Raw genomic sequence first — 20,174 nt, 5'->3', positions numbered from 1 at the left:
CCGTTCCTAAAGGTCAGGGTCGGGCTGGGGCATAACATGGTCTCGGGCACCAATAAAAGAGTGGCCCGCATTTGCAAAAGGCAATTCATTGCTTTTGTGACAGACTGTTTTAATAAGTACCCAAGGGGGAGACTTTTGATAGCGTGTGATGCAAATTGTGTATTTTAAAGAAAACAATATTCAGCAACACTGATCAAAACTACTGGCCGCATAGTGAAGTAACTCATCAAACTGGCTCACACTGGTCAAAAAAGGCACCCACTTTGACCGAAAAAACGGGCCCACGCAGCATTTGGTGTCTTGGCTTGGGCATTGCCTTGTGGCCCTATAGGACAGTCGCTTAAGCCTGCTTATGGTCTGTATTCTTTGCGTAGTGCATTACATTATCAGCACTGTAACGCCACCAGGACAGGGCCGCTCCCTCCTAGACCAAACCCTGTTCCATCTCAAAAGCAGCACCATTGCTGGGGGTCCTGTGCCCGCCTGGATGTCAGCTCAGCAACCCTTTCGAGACTAAAGCACTGCTGGGGTAGAGCAGTGAGCGCGGGATTCTGAAATAAATTGGGCCCAGCTATCTTCCAACAGCTTCACTGCAATGCACATGCATGCACCGCCAGATGTGCACATGCAGTGCCCGCTGCACAGCTCAGGATGTGAGTGCATGTGTGGAAATGCACGCCCCGTGTGAACAGGCGGCGACATTCCCCCGCCACCTGTCCCATTAGCCACGACCTGTTCTAAACCAAACACTTCGCCCTTACATACAAACATGTCAACATTAGGGAACATCCGAGCGTGAGACGGAAATGGGCGCTTCTCGTGTGTTCATGTGTGTGCACTGGAGGGATAAAATAGAAGGAGAAAGTAACCCACTGTACGCCAGCCTGCTTTCGGCGTTTATCGTTCCCCCCTGAACTATACAGAGTGCACCCTCTCTTTAAAATAGAGGGATTGACTTTGTTTTTGGGGTGGCGGCCTCAGGGATGCGCCAGAAGGGCAGCGAGGGAGCGCTTGCAGGGGACACCGGCAGCAAGCACTGTGTGGAACTCCCTTTTCTCTCGTGCATTTCCCTTACAATGGCAGATGCTTTCAGAGGCAACACTAACTCTTTGGGAGAACAAAAAAAAACATATAAAAAAAAAACAAGAGAAGAAAGGGGGGGAGTGGAGGGTGTTCATTTCGCTTTTCCTTTGGTGCCATTTTGGATGTCATCTGTTTCCTTGGTGACTGCGCTCAGCCCCCAAAGCCCCTGGGCTGCCGGATTGTGAGGCGAAGCCTGCTATTTCTGCTGCGTCATTTATCACTGTCACCACATAATGATTCCCCGCGCAGGCCCGTATTGATGTTTGTAATTGCATTAGCTCATAAAGGGCGATGATCAATGGAGCCGAGCCGTGCATTCTGGGGTCAGGGGATGCCAGCGCACTGTGTGTCCCCTCGAATACAGCAAGCGCTCATTATCTTTTTAGCTCTGCGTTCAAGCTGCAAATAAATATACTCGCCCTGCAAGACATCCCCAAACCTCTGGAGGAAAAAAAACTGGTTTGTGTAACCTTTTGCATGAATGCTAAATCAAGTAACCGTCTCGCATTTCAACAAAAATGTGCTACAAAAAACCGAGAGCCTTCATTTTTTCTTCCCCACAGTGGGCACAAGAAGAGAAAGAAATAAATGCCCACACTGACACCACAAAGAAACCGGGATGGGGTGCTACTGGTGTGAGCATGTACCAGAATGTATATAGAAATATACACACACACACATATACACATACCTACATATATTCAACCACACTCATACATAGTCATGCCATGCACACACACAAACACGCGCCCATACACACGATTTCATATTCAGCTGCTACGTGTTGCATGTATGTACGCACATGCTGTGTAATTATTGTTTTAAATGTCTAAACTGCGAGTGGAGTGTTTTTTTGCGCAGTGATTGTATTGAAGTATGTTAAATTAAATACAACTGTTTTTATTTTTGTCAGCTCGGCGTGGACTCTGTCACCCAAAAGACACGCCCTTCCATTCGGTGTTGTGTCCGTGAGTGGAGGGCCCCCTGGGCGCGCAGGGGGTGGGTGATCCACGCCGCCGAGGAAGGAGCGCAGAACACAGCGCTGGTCTCGGAGTTAGCACTGGGCGCAGAGAGGAGGGCGGCCCGGCTGTCACTTTGGGGTGCGTATTACGGACTTGTCAGGTGGCGCATCCACACAAAGCGCGCATATATTCATGTGTATTTGTCTGGTGCGTGGAGGACGGTCGTCCGTTGCTTCTGCAAAGCTGGCTATGATAATCTCTTGGATTCAGTGTATTAGTGATCGCTCCCGTTTGCAAATAGTTGGGAGGGGGATCCCCGGTACAGGCATTGCTCAGAGTGCTGGGAGGGATCTAGCGCACCCCAACCACAGCCTGGCCCGCCCTGGCACCGCTGTGCACCCCAGCACCCGCTCAGTGAGCCAGGCATGGCTGGGGAGGGTGCACGCACCCCCACCTAGCCGCAGGCACCAGCAGCACGAGGCAGACAGCAGGACTGACAGACGGGGGCGGGGGGGGGGGTTTACTCACGTCAAGGACCCTTCCCTCACTGAGGGGCTCTTCTCGCTTCACAGCGCCATGGACCTGGCTGTGACCACGGGAGAGCCTCATTCCGCGGCGAATTGAGGGTCTCCCCTCTGACGCTATCTCCTTGCAAATAAAGTGCACCGCCTATTACAGCGAGTTCATGCGTCTTTCTTTAATGTCGTTTCTTTCGTTTTTTGGCATTGTTTTATTCTCGACCACACTCGTTTCCCGGCTCCTTCTTTTCTTTCCTGACTCCTCTTCTTACCTCCCTTTTAATTTCCGTTCAGTTCGTTTTGGCAATCGCGATTTCCCCTAACCGTTTTCCTGCATATCTTGTTGCTTTTGTTCAGTTTTATGTAAACTGATTTCTTCACGTCCATTTGCTTTCCTTCATTGATGTCACCCCTTTTCCCCAGTGCCTGGGTTTTATCTGTTTGATGTGTTAATTCGTTTCAGAGTTTCCGTCCTTTAAATGGGTAACCCGCGTCGTCATTCATTTTATTTCCCGTGCCAATTGTTAGCATACGAATAATAAATCAGACACGCCCAGGTTGTCTAATTTCCATATATGCAAATTGTGCATCCAACTATTGAAAGGAAGGAACCTGCTTCGATCCGCCCTTGCTTGATGTTTTCGTTTAAAGAATCGTAGAAATTAAAATGTACACCTTCATTTCGCCCCTGGTTTGTAGACCTGGAAGCAAAGTTCTATTGCCTAATTGATAACTCGGTTATACGTCAACAAATGCCACTTCCAGGAATAAGTTGCCTTATTTTTCAGCTGAACTCCCCTAAAACCTCAGCATTTACGAGAGCTTTCCTAGAAGCTGCTCATTATGTAAACCAGTGCAAGTGTTATATTGGAGTTCACGTCGTTCAAAGTCAAGTCTACATGCGTGAACGCAAAGCACCCAACATCTTTCTTGATTGCGGTGAGATGTTCAGACCCCATGACACTGCCATGCAACATGTAACTGCGCGGTTATTCTAGAAAGCGCGGGGTGCAGCGAGGGAGATACCCCGGGACAGTTATATATATCGTACCTGAGCCGTGAGTGTCCCACTACGATTCCACTTCACGTGTGCACATTCTTGGCGCATACGACAAGGAAAGGGACATATGTCGTGCCCAAGATCACACAGTGTAGTGACAAAGGAAACCTGGGTGGATGCCAGCTGTTCTGGTTCTAGGCAAGATATTTGACGGATTTGTCATGTTTCGCCTGGTATAGTCAGCATAGCGCCGAACCCCTAGAAATACACGCTGCGTCGGTGGCATAGGCTGTTACATTGTTTTTTTTCTTTCAGGGGCTGAACACAGTTATACATAAATCGTAGGTACGATGTGCATGTGATGTCGCTAGTATTCTACTTCGAGTGTGTACATTCTTGGGAGATAATAGAAGGAGGGGCAGGTGTTGTGACCAAGATCACACAGTTTAGTGAAAAAGGATTCCGTTAATGGACGCCACCTGCCCTGTTTTTTTAGGCCATGTAATTTGCCAGATTTGACAATCTTAGCCTGGTATTTTCAGCATAGAGCCCATGTCCGAACTCTAGCAATAACTGCCGCGTTGGTAGCACAGAGGGTTTCATTGGTTTGTTTTCAGGGGCATTCAAGAGGGGGATGTGTTTACAGGTTTTTATTCAAGGTCCGCATTCGCCTTAGTTCACACTCCCCGCACCAACTCATCCGGCTTTTATTTTGTTTCACTTTTATATCCTTGGTTTCGGACCAGGGAGTTGCTTCATGTGAGATTATCGTTATTCACTGGGTTTTATTCAGGGTGGAGGGATGAAGGTATACACGGAGAGTTCGGTACCCCCGGGAATAGACTCGGACAGTCTGCATTGGATTCATTTAGGAAGGGGACAGTCACCATTGAAGTGAGTCCGGGGCTATTAATATGCAGGGGGGCGTGGTAGGGGTGGTTTGGGGGAGGGTATTTCGATGTTTTCATTTCCGTTGTGGCAGGTGCCAAGATTAATTTAAAATATCCAGTGTTAGCTGAACTGCCAGTGATGATGCGTTCCGTCTAGTGGGAAAGTTGCTCTGCCAGAGAGGTTACGTTCCGTCTGTGTTGGTATGGGTCAGAGAATTGGGCTTGTGCATAGTAGGAGTCTGCGGCCCTGCTGGATTTTTTTTTTGGGTGGGCTTTTACGTCTGGGGTCGTGCTGTGCTTGGATTTACAACCAGTATGTAGTATTTCCTGTCTGGGGATTTTATTCTGAGATGTCAAGTTTCTACGCCGGGTTAGTGTCCCATCGGACAGACGTGCTCAGAGTTTTGTTCCGGGTAGATTTATGTCAGCCGTTGTATTGAGGGCAGAAAGTTGCTTGCCGCTGTCTTGGGGAGTTTGTTTGCCTTTGTCACAAGGCAGATCTCTTGCTTCGTTGTGGGGATGGCATTTGTTGAAGCCCTGGTAGTGATGGGTGCAGGCTGGGTCTGCCCAGGACTGCACACAGGGCAGCTTTGAGAACACCCCGCAGGTGAAGTTTGGGGGTTTGTTTGATGAGGCTATTGGTCACCTTCGAGATTTCCTGTTTGGAGGTTTATTCAGGGGTGATGTCCCGAGGGACCCACTACCACTGCCAGTCGTTTAACCTTCCCAGACGTCAGGCCCCTACTTTCCATTCTGGGCGATTTGGGGTTCACTGGAATGTAACTGTGTTTAGCTGAAGTGCAATGCCACCATCTACTGTTGCTCTTTCCGCAGGCCTCATGGGTGTGTGCTTTCCAATCTTGGAGGGTGGATACATTAGCTGCAATGCAAGTATACAGATGAAAAGTTTCTTCACCTCACACATATGCTTGTGCTTGATAGCAGGGTGATTGCATCATGGGTCTCCGTGCTTTGCCCCCCCTGCAAAACATGCAAAAAGATATTTATCCTTTTTCAATTTTGTAACACTTGCGGTTTCACCCTAAGTAACCAAGTGTAATACAGACGTGGACCCCATGCTCACTGTGCTTAGAGAGGCACAGCTTCACTTCACTGATGAGGTCCGAATAGGCCAAAACACGTCTCTGGGGTTGCTGATGTACTCCTCTTCAGAGGAAAACTGCATAGCATTTCGGGCTGGATTGCCCTTGTGCGTGGGTGAACCACTGATATGCAAATGGGTATTTCTCCTCTGTGAAGGGGGCAGTGAGCTAAAATGTGGTTGAAGACCCTGCTGAATTGAAGAAATTCCACAGAACAGCGTATTTGACCCATGTTTGTTCTCAGTGGAGGGGCTCCCACACTCCTTTTCAATTTTGTAACACCTATGGCTTCACTCTAAGTAACCAAGGGTATTCCAGACTGTTGGGGGTAACTCCCAGGTGTGCCAGAGTGATGCTGGAAGTTCGTGGACTTGGAGGGCCCAACTCCCTCCCCCAGTATACACAGAGGACTCCGTCAACGGAAAGTTCAAACTGTGGTTTATTACAGCCAAAACCATTAGGGATTGATACAAAAATTCAGCAAAATTCCAGCATGTCATCGAGTAAATGGTGCACAGGCAAGATTTGTCTAGAAAACACATCACTGCACCGTCATCACTTGGGTCTCTCTCCAAAAACCTATTGCAGAGTGGGATTGGCCGCCAGGAGCATAATAAATTAGATGGGTACAAATACCTGTTATTCTACTGCCCCTTACATGTCAGGAGGCTGACATGTCCCTTCCCCAAAATCTAACTTACTACATTGTTGCAGAGTAATGGGCCTAACATTGGTTCGCGCCTCTTGCTACCCACCCCTAGGGTACTAAACTGTAATTAGCTAGAGCTGACATCCACAGGCCTGGGACTCGAAATGGTTCTCAGCTCACTGTGCACCTTTTCAAGGTGACGTGAACAATTATGTTAGGCACTCATGGTACAGGGGATTAACAAGCAAACATAACAGCTCTCCCTTGTGGTTTCCTTACCTACTTTGGTAATGTGTTTGTACTACATGTTATTAGACACTCGAGCAGTGTCGGTGAGATACATGTCTACCCCTTTCATGTCTGTGTCAACACTGCGCTTACCTCTCCTACCATGTCTGCAGTGTTCTCCTGTCCAACTGAAATGGTTGTTCCACCTGCTTGGGTTCGGGGAATGTTAGTAGAGGAGACAGCGGTAGCAGTAGCAACAAAGGAGATCCTCCAACATATAAACACAACAATCCTGCTAGGGATAATCATAAAAAACAAGATGGCTAAATTCTTTATTATTTCACTCATTTTTAACTGTGCTGCTGATCTTCCTGCCGCTTGGAGATATAGTTGCCTGCGTGAATAAATGCGTTATTGTTTTAGTATTGTAAGCAACTCTTAAGCCCCACCGACCAAATAATCATTAATGGCAAATACAAACACTTTTTCCCACACTTTCCTTACTGATGGGTCTCTCAGTGTGGCGAGAATAGGGGGATCGCTGTGCTTGAGCTGTGTGTATGTTTGGCCCAAATACTCTATAAAGGCTGTGGGATGTTCTGACCCACTAGTCTATGCCCTGCAACATTACTGTGCGTTGCTTTCATCAAAAACAACAGTGTGGGCGGCAAAAAGCCTTATGTGCGCTAAAATCTGTGAGAAGTGCGCAGGGAAACCTGAAAAATAGGCTGCCAAATCTATTTTTGCCTATGTCAGTGGTAAAACAGGAGACCACACCGCCATTGGGCTGCCCACAGAGTGGAATAGAACTGCTTGAAAAGGCAGTGCTGCATTGCCAGGAAAATCCAGAAGTGTTTAAAATCAGTTTTTCCTTGGCTGTTGAAAGTGCAAAATCATGGCTCCCAAACAGCAGAGAAGATCCAACATCCTTGTGGGGTGTTCACCATCACCTTATTTAAGGAATCCCCATAAGCACAATGTCAGGAGAAACACCTTTCATCATAAAAAAATCCTCATTCAAAAGGTGCTTGCCTTGGAAAAATATGTCAGATATGGGCGCAGTACCGCCGCTCGCCTGTATCCAAGCTGTCATTTGCCTATACTATCAGTTTACAACTTGTGTCTTAAAATCAAATTGTAGAAAAGAAGAGACTTGCCATCAAAAGCAATATGGATTGCTAAATTAAATTTCTATGTTTTAAAAAGACTGACATGAAGAAATCTATGTGTATATTTGTGGAAAATATAAATTGTATTTATAAGGGTCCATTTGAAACTGTGTTTTAAAAGTGGACTAATGTCAGCTACACTGGACTTCAAAGACATTCCATAGCTGCTCCCAAACAAAGGAATCTTCCTCCTGCTCTCTGCTCAGGAACTGGCATTGAGTTGTTAAAGGAAGTGGGAGGAGATTTTGGCCTGTTGCTCTGAGTCGAGACAAAAGACTCCCTTGACTGAAAGGAAATGCAAATTCGGGCGTCAACAGAAACCAACTGCTAAGGAAGAGAGGCTCAGGTTGCCCTTGGCCCAGCCAAACCTTGGAGGCGGAGCTAGACTGATATGTGTATCTGAAATTCCAAGGAAATATCTTTTTGGAAAAAAGACTAATAGAAGACTGTGTAAAACTTGGAAAAATCTGTGTTTTAAATGTTGTTAATATGAAAATGCTGCTCACAATTGGAAACTATTCTGAACCCTGTGCGATATTCAGACACCATACTATCAAAATGTTGATATTGTAGCAATTGTGATAATGCTAGGAATATGAACATTTACAGGATTATGCCCAGATGTCATGCACATGTATGTGGAAAAATGTGTATAGATCTGACACTGGGTAACCAACCAAAAGCGTGAAAAACTGTCAGTTTTGAACCAAAACTCTCAAGAAGATGGGACTTGGACGGATACGTGCTCTATTATATCTGTGATGTGAATATGTATTATTAGCAAGTTGGTGATATTGTAGATATGCTTTCTATGAAAAATTGATTTTCTGTGTAGAAACAAAGGGGAGGTTTTTCCCTGGATTGTAAATTGCAGCATCACTATGACACTAGGTTTCCTTCTCAAATCAGGAGAGGAGGAATCCTCTGACCAATCAGATTCCTAGAGGGTGGGCTTAGTATAATCAGCCTATCCACCCCTTTGGGAAATAGATAAATAGGGACTGTGTAGGACCTAGAGACACACACATTCACCCATAAACTGATTTACTGGTGAAGTGCTCTGCAGGAGAACCCAGATCCAAGACTACAGAACTCTGAAAGCAGAAGGCCCAATTCCAAAGCTGAACCTTTCTCAGCTTGGCCTTTAAAATCTGGCAACCTGATTTTAACCCCAGACTTCCAAGGGGCACATCAAAATTTGAACAGCCTGGCTGTGCTGTTTTCTGCTTCTTGCCAAGAACTCTTGCCAGAACCCAGAGATCCAAAACAGTAGAGCAGAGCTGAAACCAGGTAGCTGTAAACTCCAGAACCAACCCGTCAGATCCAGTCCAGAGTGCCGTGCAGAGACCAGAGTGCCGTGCTGAGTGCAGATATTAATTGTGCCTGAATCCTGTCTGGTGGGCTAGCAGAATTCCAGTCCAAAACCTTTGACCAGATCCTGACGGGCCTATTCCAAAACCATAGTTGTGAGTATTTAGCATAGAATTGTCCATAGCCAGTATCTTATCCTTAAGTAATTCTATCCAACCCATTCCAACATATCCAGACTGCATTGTAGAATCTATTTTGTTTGTTCTGAATCTTTCCCTCATCCATATAGTCCTTTGTTAATTGTAGTGAGGGCAAAAGTCAGAGCGGAGGCGCCCTGTTCTGGTGGCTGTACCATTCGGTATCTTGCATCTTCATAGCCTCCTTAGTGCCAAGAAAATTATTGTTTGTAATATTCTAAAGCGCACTTTTCATTTGAAAACCTTGATTCTTTTTGAGAAAAATCGACTTCTACTAAAACCTCCGTAACTTTGGAACCGTATCTCGCACTGAAAAGTTTGCTGCAAATCTGCATTTGGCTCAATTTCAACACATGCAAAATAGCTATTTCTTGTATTCGACCTCTGAATTCAGTTTCCTATCTGCTAGTTATCCAACCACCATTGCTAGTGTTTACCTGGAACTATCCAAAGCGGCTCACACTAGTTTTGAATCCAATTTAGAGAATTAAATCAATTTTTAGCATTTTTCCCATTTATTCAAAACCACATTCAAAAGCAATTGACCTGTTTGGAAATCCTTCCTGTTTCTCTCTAAGCTTGCTGGGGGAATTGGCATTGAAACTGCATTTGTAGAGTGTTTATTCCTGAAACCTGTTTTCTCTCCTTCCATCTCTATACTGCATAGTAGGGGGGATTGAGAAGTATCAGGGGAAAGAGTGATTACATTGCATTTGATTTAATACACAAAAGTATTATTTCTGTGCTGCATTAATTTCCTATCATTGCATTTGACTGAACCCTCACAAAGTTTTATTCTACGCTACATTATTCTTCTCATCCGTACTCCTATTGAATAAACCTATTGAATAAAGAGATTGTTGATTGTAATATCACCCATTGTGATCATTGTATAAATATTAATAGTGTGATATCTAGATATTTTTCAAATTCCAAAAAAAGGTGATATATGTATATTGTTCAAATCCATACAATAAATCTTTTAACTTTGCAAAACAACCTACTTCTTGGTTCAGTGAGATCGGGGGAGATTCAAAGAGAGGGGCATGATATAAGGGTACATCATTCCGAAATAAAAGAACTTTAGACATAAAAATATATAATTAAGGGATCCAGCTGGGCATCACACGCTAGGCATTGACTTAGGTGGAGTGCTGGGTTGAAACCACTTACAAGGCAAGGTAATATACTCTGGGGGATCGTGCTTGGAATCTACTGGTTCTTCTTACAGTGTGGACAAATTGGTTTGAAAAAGTATCCGGGTGGTGGGCAGTGCACAACATGAATAATCATCAGCAGTTACATCATTCTTACTCGTTGACAGTGTGTAGAGAATAAAATAACAGTCAGTGTATCCTCAATCTAAATCGATAAGACGTCCAGTCCTTAACTCTGCTGCCTGTGAGAAAGTAACCATTCAGTGTCCTTCACTCGGCAGTGTAAGTTCCGAATTGGCTTGTAGCTCTTCTAGCTGTTGAATGTTGGCCCTGTTGAACTCATTGCCAGGTGAGGCTGCTGCTTTGTTTGGCTTGATGTCAGTGAGGTGGTTCCAGACCAACTTCCCCTCTAGCTGGACAGCACGGTCTGCTACCTTTTCTACAACGTGAGGACCGGTAAATCGTGGTGCATTGCAGCACCAAACAAAGTTCCTTAACGGTACAATGTCCCCTACATTCACTGGTATTTTAAGACCGGAGTCTTGTGGTGCAGTTGCTCTCTCCGCCGTCTTCTGGTTCCCACGGTGTCGCTGTATCTGGTGAGAGGTAAAAGAGGCACTAGCAATCAAGGTAGTAATGTACTCATACATCTCTTGTCCTAACACATCTGCACTATTCTCATAGTCTTTCAGTGCTCTTGTGGGAGGAGCCAGTGGGAGATGCATGCGCCGTCCGGTTACCACCTCAAGGGGCGTTAAATGGTGGTCAGAGCGAGGCTTCTTGCTCAATGCAAACAAGCCGAGAGGTAAGCAGTGCAGCCAATTTTTCTTTGTGCTCTGCTATGTTTTGGCTATTCAGGCATTCACATGCTCCATTTGCTTGCGGGTGGTATGCACAGGCAAACCTCTGTTGAATGCCCTGCAACTTGGTGATGTGCTGGAACATTTCATTGGCGAAATGAGGGCCATTGTCAAACCGCTGGACCTCACACATGCCCCATCTTGGAATCACTTCTCTGACCAGGAACCTGGCTGCTCAGAGAGCATCAGCATGTGAACAGGGGCCTGCCTCAATTCAAGTGGAGAATGGGCATGCAACCACTATCATGTAGCGGTAGCCTTGAAATACTTGGATCATGTCAACGTAGTCAACATATAAGTGCTGAAATGGGTCTACAGGCCCAAGTATGGCTCCTCTCACAACTCACAATGTATGTCCTGCTGTAAACTGTTTACACGTCAAACAATTACTTTACAAATGACTTACAAATTCAGCCGCATGTTCTGCCAAATTATGACAGAACCATGTTTCTCCAATGCAGTCAGCAATTACCTCTTTTCCCATCTGTGTGGGGGTGGTGCAATTGTGTCAGTGCAGTGTGCAATAATGTTAGTGGCATGACCACTTTCCCAGTGTTATTCTGCCCCCATAGGGCATTTGTTGGAGACATTGTACAGCCCCTTTTAAACCACAATTACTTTTCCTCCCTGGGTGCAGCTCTCTGCAGTTCCATAATCTGTGTTTCTGCCCGTGCATTGTGCCCTTCTTTTAGTACCATGTTCCTGGTGCACTCTGTAGCAGGTGATGCTGCCTCCAATTCTAATAGCTATCCAAAATATGCTGCACATTCTGCTTCAAAGTCTGCTGCTTCGTTCCCCCTTGAGATAGGATCTACCCCTCTGGTGTGTGCTTGGTATTTCACTGTGGCTATCCATGCTGGGTAATCAATCACTTCAATCAGTTTGCCCAATAAAAGTGCAAGCTGTACTGGTGTGCTGTCTGCCCTTCTGAATCCTCTCCTGATCCATCATGGCAGTCCTGCATGTACTGTTGATGTCACATAAGCTGAGTCAGAGTATACTGTCACTTCCTTATCTCTGCTGTGCTCTAACTCTATTTTGAGGGCCACTAGTTCTGCTGCTTGTGCTGAGTAATTCAATGCTAAGCGTGCACTGCCCACTACCTCACTTGTTCCATCTTCTTTCTACCTCACTACTGCAGTTCTTGCATGTCTGACCACATCTGTCTGGTCAGTAGTTGATGACACATCAATGTACAGCACATCTCCCCCTCAAGTGCGTCCTCATATACCTTGTGAGTGTCACTGAATGACTGTATGTTTTCTGCGCAGTCGTGTACGTAGTCACGCTCTTGTAGGACATCTGCTAGGAAATGTGCGGAGTTGATACGTCTGCACCTCACTATCTTCAGTGAAGCGTTTGATAGTATCACTTTGTACCCTGATGCTCTTTGTGTCATCAGTGTACTCTTTGCCTTCTGCAGTATTGCAAAGAGGGCATGCTCCACGTAAAGAGTGGTAGTGCACCCCATGGTTATTGTGGCTGATTTTTCCACTGCAAAGGCGGCAGCTTCCAAAGCTTGTTCACACTGGTAATGTCATCTCATTACTGGGTCAAGCTTCCCACTGTAGTAGGCTATTGGGTTGTGCCCCATACTTGTCTTCTGTGTCAGTACTGCTTTCATCACTACACCGTCAGTGTGTGAGAACAGGAAACATTCCTTTTTGTAATCTGGGATCCCTAGTACTGGTGCTGTGCATATTTCCCCCTTCAACATGTCAAATGCACCAGTCATCTCTGTTGTCCGTGTCAGTGTCTTGTGCCGCCCTTCCGAGCACCAAGTAGAGGCCTTGTGTATGTACTGTAGTCAAAGACCCATGCCCTGCAATAGTTACACAACCCTAAGAACTGCTGCATTGTTCTCACTCTCGTGGGCTTGGCTGTCTTGCTTATTGTCTCTGTCCTTTCTGGGGTAATCTGTAGGCCATTGTGGATATTGTCTGTCCAATGTATAGCACCTGCTTCTGACAGTACTGCAGATTGCCCTTGTCAACCTTGTATCCCTTGTCAGCTAGCACTGTCGACATGTGTACTGAGTCCTCACTACACTTGTCTTCTATCTGGCTCTGAATCAAAATGTCATCTACATACTGTAAAACTGTGCTCTCCATTTGCATGTTGCACACGTCCATCTGTATCACTCCATTAAAGATAGATGGTGACTCGCAGTACCCCTGAGGAAGTCTTGTATGTTTCCACTTCCGGTTTCTACACATAAAATAAGTCAACGCTTGTGAATCTAGGTGTAGTGGTACTGAGAAGAATGCATTCTTCAAGTCAATGACTGTGAAACAGGCAGCTTCTGCCAGATTGCTGTCCAGGATTATTGCTGGACTTGCAACCAAAGGATACTCTGCTTCTACAATGTGCTCAAGGGGCCTTAAATCCTGTATGAAATGCCATGACCGCCCCTTTGCCTTTCTCACTGGGTACACTGCAGTGTTACATGGTGACCCTGATGGTAGCAGAATGCCTCTCTCTATTAGTGCTGTGATTGTCTCATAAATGCCCTCATCTGCCTCTTTAGTGAGTGGGTACTGTTTCACTCTTGGTAAAATTGCTCCTTGTTACAGCCTAATCTTCACTCCACCTATGCTCTTCAAGAGATCCACATCATAGGGACTGGTTGTCCATAGGGTGCTGGGCACCTTGACCAGATCCTCTTCACAGAATGTAAGTCACATTCATCTTGAACACCATCTCTACCTCTAACCTCTCTTCCCTGAATAACTCTTTGGCTGTCACTGTGGTCAACCTGCACCCCTCTGCCACTGTGATCACTGCTCTCCATGCTATCCAGTCCTCTCTTGCTACAACTGCCTTTAGGTCTATTGGTACTATGGATCCCTCTTCCTCGTCCAATGCTAGCTCAGGCCTGAATAGGTACTTGTTTGGAACCCACCACATTTTCCCTGCAATGCCTGGAAGCTATGCAATAGCAATGCCAGTCTTGTACTGAAACATCTCCTCGTCCACTGGCATCCCCCTCTGTACCCTGCACCCACAATAAGCTTGAACGATCTCTCTAACATTGAGCAGGTGTATTCCTGGTGTGGAGCATGCTATTCCCTTGCATGTGAAATGTTCAGTCTGCTCATAATGTCTCAACCTAATACCTTTACAGGTGTCTGTAAAGAGTAGAGTAAAGGCAGAGATAGATTGTGATCTCCTATAGAAAGTGAGATATCGTCTGTGAAAGGAACCACTTCCTGAGCCCCAGAGAATCCTTGAGTGTTCATGGCTGTAAGAGGATTCAATTCAACACTACAGCTAAGTCAATGCCTAGTCTGGGATACTGAATGGAAACCCTTATTGATATATCTTTATGTCCAGTTCATGCGTTCTGGATGACTACCCCTATATAACACCCCTCTCTTGGAATCCCCCTGACCCCACTGAGCCAAGAAGTAGTTCTGTTTGCAAGTTTAAAGGTTTATTTGATAATTTAAACAATATATATATATATCACGCTTTATAATAAATTAATAATTGAATATCACACTGAATCTGAGCAGTAATCAATAATGGATAGTCTGGCACTAGCACACTTGTGAATAGGAACAGAAGAATAATGTGGTAGAGAATGCTTTATATAAGTTCAGATGGCTGTAATGTTGAATGAAAATGCAATACAGAAAATACTCAATATGATTTCAACAAAACAATGTAATCACTTTTCTCTGGCAATCCCCTCCCCCCTTTATGCAATGCAAGGAAATGGAAGGAAAGCACACAGTTCTCAGAAATGCAATCAATTGTAATTCAGTTCACCCCAGCAAGCTTAGACTACAGAAGTTGGAAACACAGGCCCAAAATGCTTTTATATGTGCTGGCAATGAAGTGAAAAGTATGCTAAAATGCTTTTAATTCCCTCTAGAAGTTCAGGGTGAGTGGTATCAAGTTAATATTAGTCCCGGCTCACTCTAGCAATGATTCAGGGATGGTTCTTAAGAGGCAAACAAATTTTTAGCAAGGAAACTGCTGTTTTCACACGTAGAGAAATTTGCAAATCGCGGTAAATTCGCGAGTGCGGTTTTCGCGATTGCGGCAAAAGTGTATGGAATAGGAATGCGGTTCTAGGTTCTTTGAAAAGCCAAGATTTTAAGCTTTCAGAGGAAAGTTAGTGCAAGTCTCTAGGACAAACGGTCACGGAGATATGAGCGATTAAATAAAGGTAGTTTTTCGGATTTGGAATGTTAAAATTCAAAGTGACAAGTGACAGCTAGCAGCTAGAAAATGACAGGTGACAGCTTTTAGGTAGTTCTACTTAGATTAAAATAGATTGAATTATATTATTTTAACTAAGAGATTGGTTCTGCACAGTTCCGCTAGGTACTCACAATATCTTTAGAAATAGAATGGGCCTCGCTACGGATCTGGTCAGGTTTTGGACTGGACTCTGGTCTGGTCTCGGCACTTCACAGTGATCTGGGTCAGCTCTCTGGTTCTGCTAACAGTGGTCTGGGTCAGCTCTGCTCTCTCTGGTCTAGCCTCTCTGGATTCTGGAGATTGATGGATTTGAAGTCTGGATCTCTGGATGTTGTATGGTCCGGCAGAGCGCGTTGCAGCAAATGGAATTGAATGTCCCTATCTGTCCTGACTGTCTGCTTTTATGTGTTTTGAAAATGGGTGTGTGAGCAGCATCACTAGGCTCTACCCCTCTCCACTTGTCATTGGCCACTTCCTCCTCTTCCCCTTGATTGGGGGAATGAAATGAAGTGTCATCATGATGAGGTCTGTTTATGATACAGAGAACCCACCCCTGTCAAATTACACACAATCTATATTTTGACCCAAAAGACATATTTGCACAGGTACACATTTGTTTAAAATTACATGCACCCATCACATATCACAGGAGGTATACCCTGTCCAAATCTGCTCTTCCTGGGAGCTTGCATTGAGAAATGGCAACATATTTCACTTTTTGGTCAGGTTACCAATATCAGATTCTTACTCAAATTTATACACATGTGCGCAAGGAGTATGGACATTACTTGATGAAGTGTCAGATTTTTAACATGCATACATTTTAAGTAATACCCTCTTAACTGCTAGCTTGCCCCCAGATCATGCCACCGGTTCTAAAAACCTCTTAAAATGTGGGCAGAAAATTCACAAGAATTATGGTATCATTTAAATAATTTTCACAAGTCCGTACTATGAGTTATTCATCTTTTTCTAAAACCATATTCTGGCTACAGGGGTGTGTCTTTTCAGGTCACATGGTACAGAAACCAGTCTTTCCACTTTCTTCAAGCTCAGCCTCTGTCTCCAGTTTCCCCCCCCTCCCAGTTTCTGCCAAGAGGAAGCCATTTTTATTACCCCTGCAATAAACCATCTGCCTGGGCCCTGGAAGGCCCATTGTTCAAGAGGAAGCCATTTATGGCCCCCATAATAAAACATTTGCCTGAGTCAGGACAGGGCTTTGTTCAATTTCCTGCAGAGCCCAGGTAATTCAATCAGGGAAGTGTCATATCCCTTTTGGTGGGAGCAGCAAAAGGGCAGCTAGGCCTGGGAACACAGCTGTTGTGCAAGTCTCATCTCCTGTCGGGGGTAGCTGGTGGGCAGAATTCAGTTCCTTAAGCCAGGCTTCAGATAAAATGTCACTTTTTGTTACCCAGTTTAAGTCAAGACAATGTTTACATATGCAGCTAGAATGCTGATTCTAAGTTTAGACTATGACATTAAAACAATTGCAACCTATGTGACACTCAAAAGTAGGTCACTCATTTCTTTTAAACATTTAGATTTTTGGTAGTTTTAAATCCAGTTTCAGTTAGGCTGCTGCAGACCTGCAGAGCTCAGCCAGTCTTGTTATGAACATTCAAGTCACTTCAGAATATAACTTTACATTGGATCCACCTCTCAGTAAGTCTTTCTTTGGCCTGCCTTCATTTATTTCATTCATTTATTCAGTTTTACACAAAAAGAAAAAAGATCTGGTGTTTTAAAACGCCGGCTTACTGGTACTGCACCCATTTTTGGGATTTAAGAAAATGAATTCCCCACAATTCTAGGTTGCTTTTGGCAATCAGCATTGCCATTCCCAATGGTTTCAGACTACTGTGTGGGTAGTCCAATGGTGGTTTTAGGCAGTGCCCTTCTGTGCCCATAACATCGGCAAAAATGAGTGGCAGCCTATTCTTCATGCATTTCCCTGTGCATTTTCTGGGAAGCTCTGGCCATCATGATGTTTTCAATGTGAGCACTGCACAGTTTTTGAGGTAGGGCTCGGATGTATGGGTAAAAACATCCCACAAGCCCCCCTCTTGCGATGGCCATTCTGTTTCACTGATGGAACTCGCAAGACCTGGGATGTTTCCTCATCTTCTTCCAATAGATGGCACAGTTCAGCATCTTTTCCTCCATCCGGTACTGATCGATCGGTTCTCCTCGCCGGTCCTGATGGGAATATTGGGCGGTACTCTGGGCCCCTCGCGTCTCTGCTCCCGGTCTCCGGATCGTCCTCCTTGGCCCGTCTCCAGGTTTTCTTTCTCCTAGGACGACAAAGGAAGAGCGGCAATACCTATTCATAGACATTTTTCCCCCACCATTGATATAGTGGGGTGGCATATAAATTTATAGTCAAAACATATGAACATGCACATTTCTTTTTGCATTCAAAAACAAAAACACCCACATTGAGAACTCAGAATTTGATAGGCGATATGTAGGATATTTTAAGTTAGAACTGAATTAATCTGAGACAGTACCCTCTAGGATTCCAGAGGATTCCTCCAGTTGTTGCAGAGTGTGCCTGGGATGGCAACACTTCAACTGGTTCATGTGGACCCACTTGTCTTCCCCCTCTGCCAAACCGCCTTTGGGGATGCGGATCTTGTAGGCCACAGGGGAGATTTTGTCTATAATCTCAAAGGGTCCCTTCCATGTAGGCAAAAATGTTCGCTGTTTGGCCTGGTTCGTTTGGAAATTGTATAGATAGACCCGGTCCCCCACCTGATATTCCTTCCTGGCAGTTTTCAGGTCATAGTGGGTCTTCATGCTATCAGCTGATTTTTCTAGATTCTGCTGAGCATAAGCAAAAGCATGTTGAAGGTGTTTCCTTAAATTCTCCACATACTCATGAGTTGTGGAGGCATTTATCAGTGTCTGCTCTTGGGTCCTGTAGAGCAAATGCTGAGGAAGCACCATCTTGCGCCCAGTCATCAACTCAAATGGTGACATTTTGGTTGCAGATGAAGGGGTAGATCTGATGGCCATTAGGACCAGAGGTAATCGGATATCCCAACTTGGCCCAGAATCTGCCACAAACTTCTTTAATATGCTCACAATGGTTCGGTTATATCTCTCTACTGCCCCAGAAGAAGCTGGCCGGTAAGCAATATGCAACTTCCTTTTGACCCCCAGTATCTCCCACATCTTTGTCATCACTTCACTGGTGAAGTGGCTACCTCTGTCTGACTCAATCCTTTGAGGTAGACCAAAACGGGAAAAGATGTGGTTAATCATCAGGGCAGCAGCAGTTTCTGCCTTGCAATTTGGGGCTGGGAGACATTCCACCCACTTGGTAAACAAGCATGTCACAGTCAACATGTACTTATTCCCCCTAGCAGAGCGAATCACGGGGCCTACAAAGTCGATTTGTAAATCTGACCATGGCAGTGTCATCCCCCTCTTTTGGAGAGGCGCACGGTGCGTGAGGGATGATGGCTGAAATTGTGCACACACAAGACACCCCTTCAAGTATTGGTCGAGGTCCTGCCCCATGTGTGGCCAGTATGCAACCTCTCTTAAGATTTCCAATGTCGTGTGAAACCCCCTATGACCGGCGGTGGCCGCATCATGGGCGTGACTTAACATCAGGCTTCGGAATGAGGTAGGAACCACCCACTGATCGTGGCCAGCTTTGGATTTCCTTACCAACAAACCGTCTTGGATTCGGAACATTTTTGGACATTTCATCAACACTCTTAGGTCCTCTTTCCCAATATAATCAGTATCCGTCAGGGGAAAGTTCTCAGGGTCCTCAAGGTGTTGGTAAAACTTACCAATAATTGGATCCCCCTTCTGAGCTGTAATCAAATCAGCATCAGGGGTCTCCTTACTCCATTGTGCAATTGAAAGGTCGTTGTGAGCATTTGTCTGGGACCTAGTGATAGCAGTGACCTGGATTTCCCCCAATAGGGACTCAATCTCAATTAGATCCCCTTGGATGGCCCCGGTTTTGGCCAGCTGATCAGCTAAGTCATTTCCAGTTTTGTCTGGTCCCTCTACTTTGGAATGACCCTTGATCTTTTTCCAATAGATGGTCATCTCATTCGAGGTGACCAGATCATCAATGTTTTGGATCAACTTCCCATGTTTCAAGGGTTTGTTGTTAGCACATAACATGCCTCTGGTTTTCCAATTAACCAGGTGCTCCACGAACCCGTTCCGTACATAATCCGAATCTGTGATTATGACCAGTTCGTGGAGTTGATGCTGGACAGCAGTGAGGATGGCCTGATGCACAGCCATCAATTCTGCCACCTGACTACTTCGGGGACCAATTTTGTATCCAGCGGAGGGTTCTGGGAACTCATTCACCCATGCTTTCCCTACGCCGGCCACCAGTTCTTTCTCCCCGTTGTTGTCAACATGGTAAGGCTATCCATCCACATATACAGTGGGCATTCCCTCACACTTGTCCTTTTCAAAGACTTTGTGGGGGGAATTAAGGTATGCCTCCATGTTGTCCTTTATTTTTAGACTTTCGTCCTCGAGACAGTTTTCTCTGGCACAATCATGCAAGTCAGCCAGACCTTGCGCGAGGGGACTCTTCTTGTTTTGGCCATATCTCACCTCTACAGGAAAGCCTTGCATTGACAGAATCCAGGAAGTAATTTGGGAATTACTCACATTTCCGGCCCGGATTCTGTCACTTTGGAGATATTGCAGAGGCTGGTGTGGAGTCTCCACTATGATGTGTTCCCCCTGGATAAACGGGTGGTAATTCTTCAATGCCCACACCGTTGCCAGGAGTGCCTTCTCACAATCGTTGAATTTTTCCTCCACAGAAGATAAAGTTTTGCTCGCATAGGAGA

At 45.3% G+C, this 20,174-nt stretch overlaps 1 long non-coding RNA gene across 1 annotated transcript in view; it reads left to right on the top strand.

Moving 5' to 3' along the window:
- Window positions 1-2,089: 2,089 nt before the first annotated feature.
- The window catches only part of LOC138467093 (uncharacterized), a 97,868-nt gene continuing 79,783 nt past the window's right edge, over window positions 2,090-20,174 (top strand). Inside the window, exon 1 of the long non-coding RNA XR_011268028.1 lies at window positions 2,090-2,183. This is a non-coding gene — a long non-coding RNA (uncharacterized lncRNA). The remainder of the gene's footprint in view (window positions 2,184-20,174) is intronic.

Source organism: Ambystoma mexicanum, chromosome 4q (assembly GCF_040938575.1).
Source record: "Ambystoma mexicanum isolate Mex_15411 chromosome 4q, UKY_AmexF1_1, whole genome shotgun sequence".
In the NCBI taxonomy this organism is placed as follows: domain Eukaryota; kingdom Metazoa; phylum Chordata; class Amphibia; order Caudata; family Ambystomatidae; genus Ambystoma; species Ambystoma mexicanum.
Note: the sequence above shows the minus strand (reverse complement) of the source record. Positions and strands in the feature narration are given on the sequence as shown.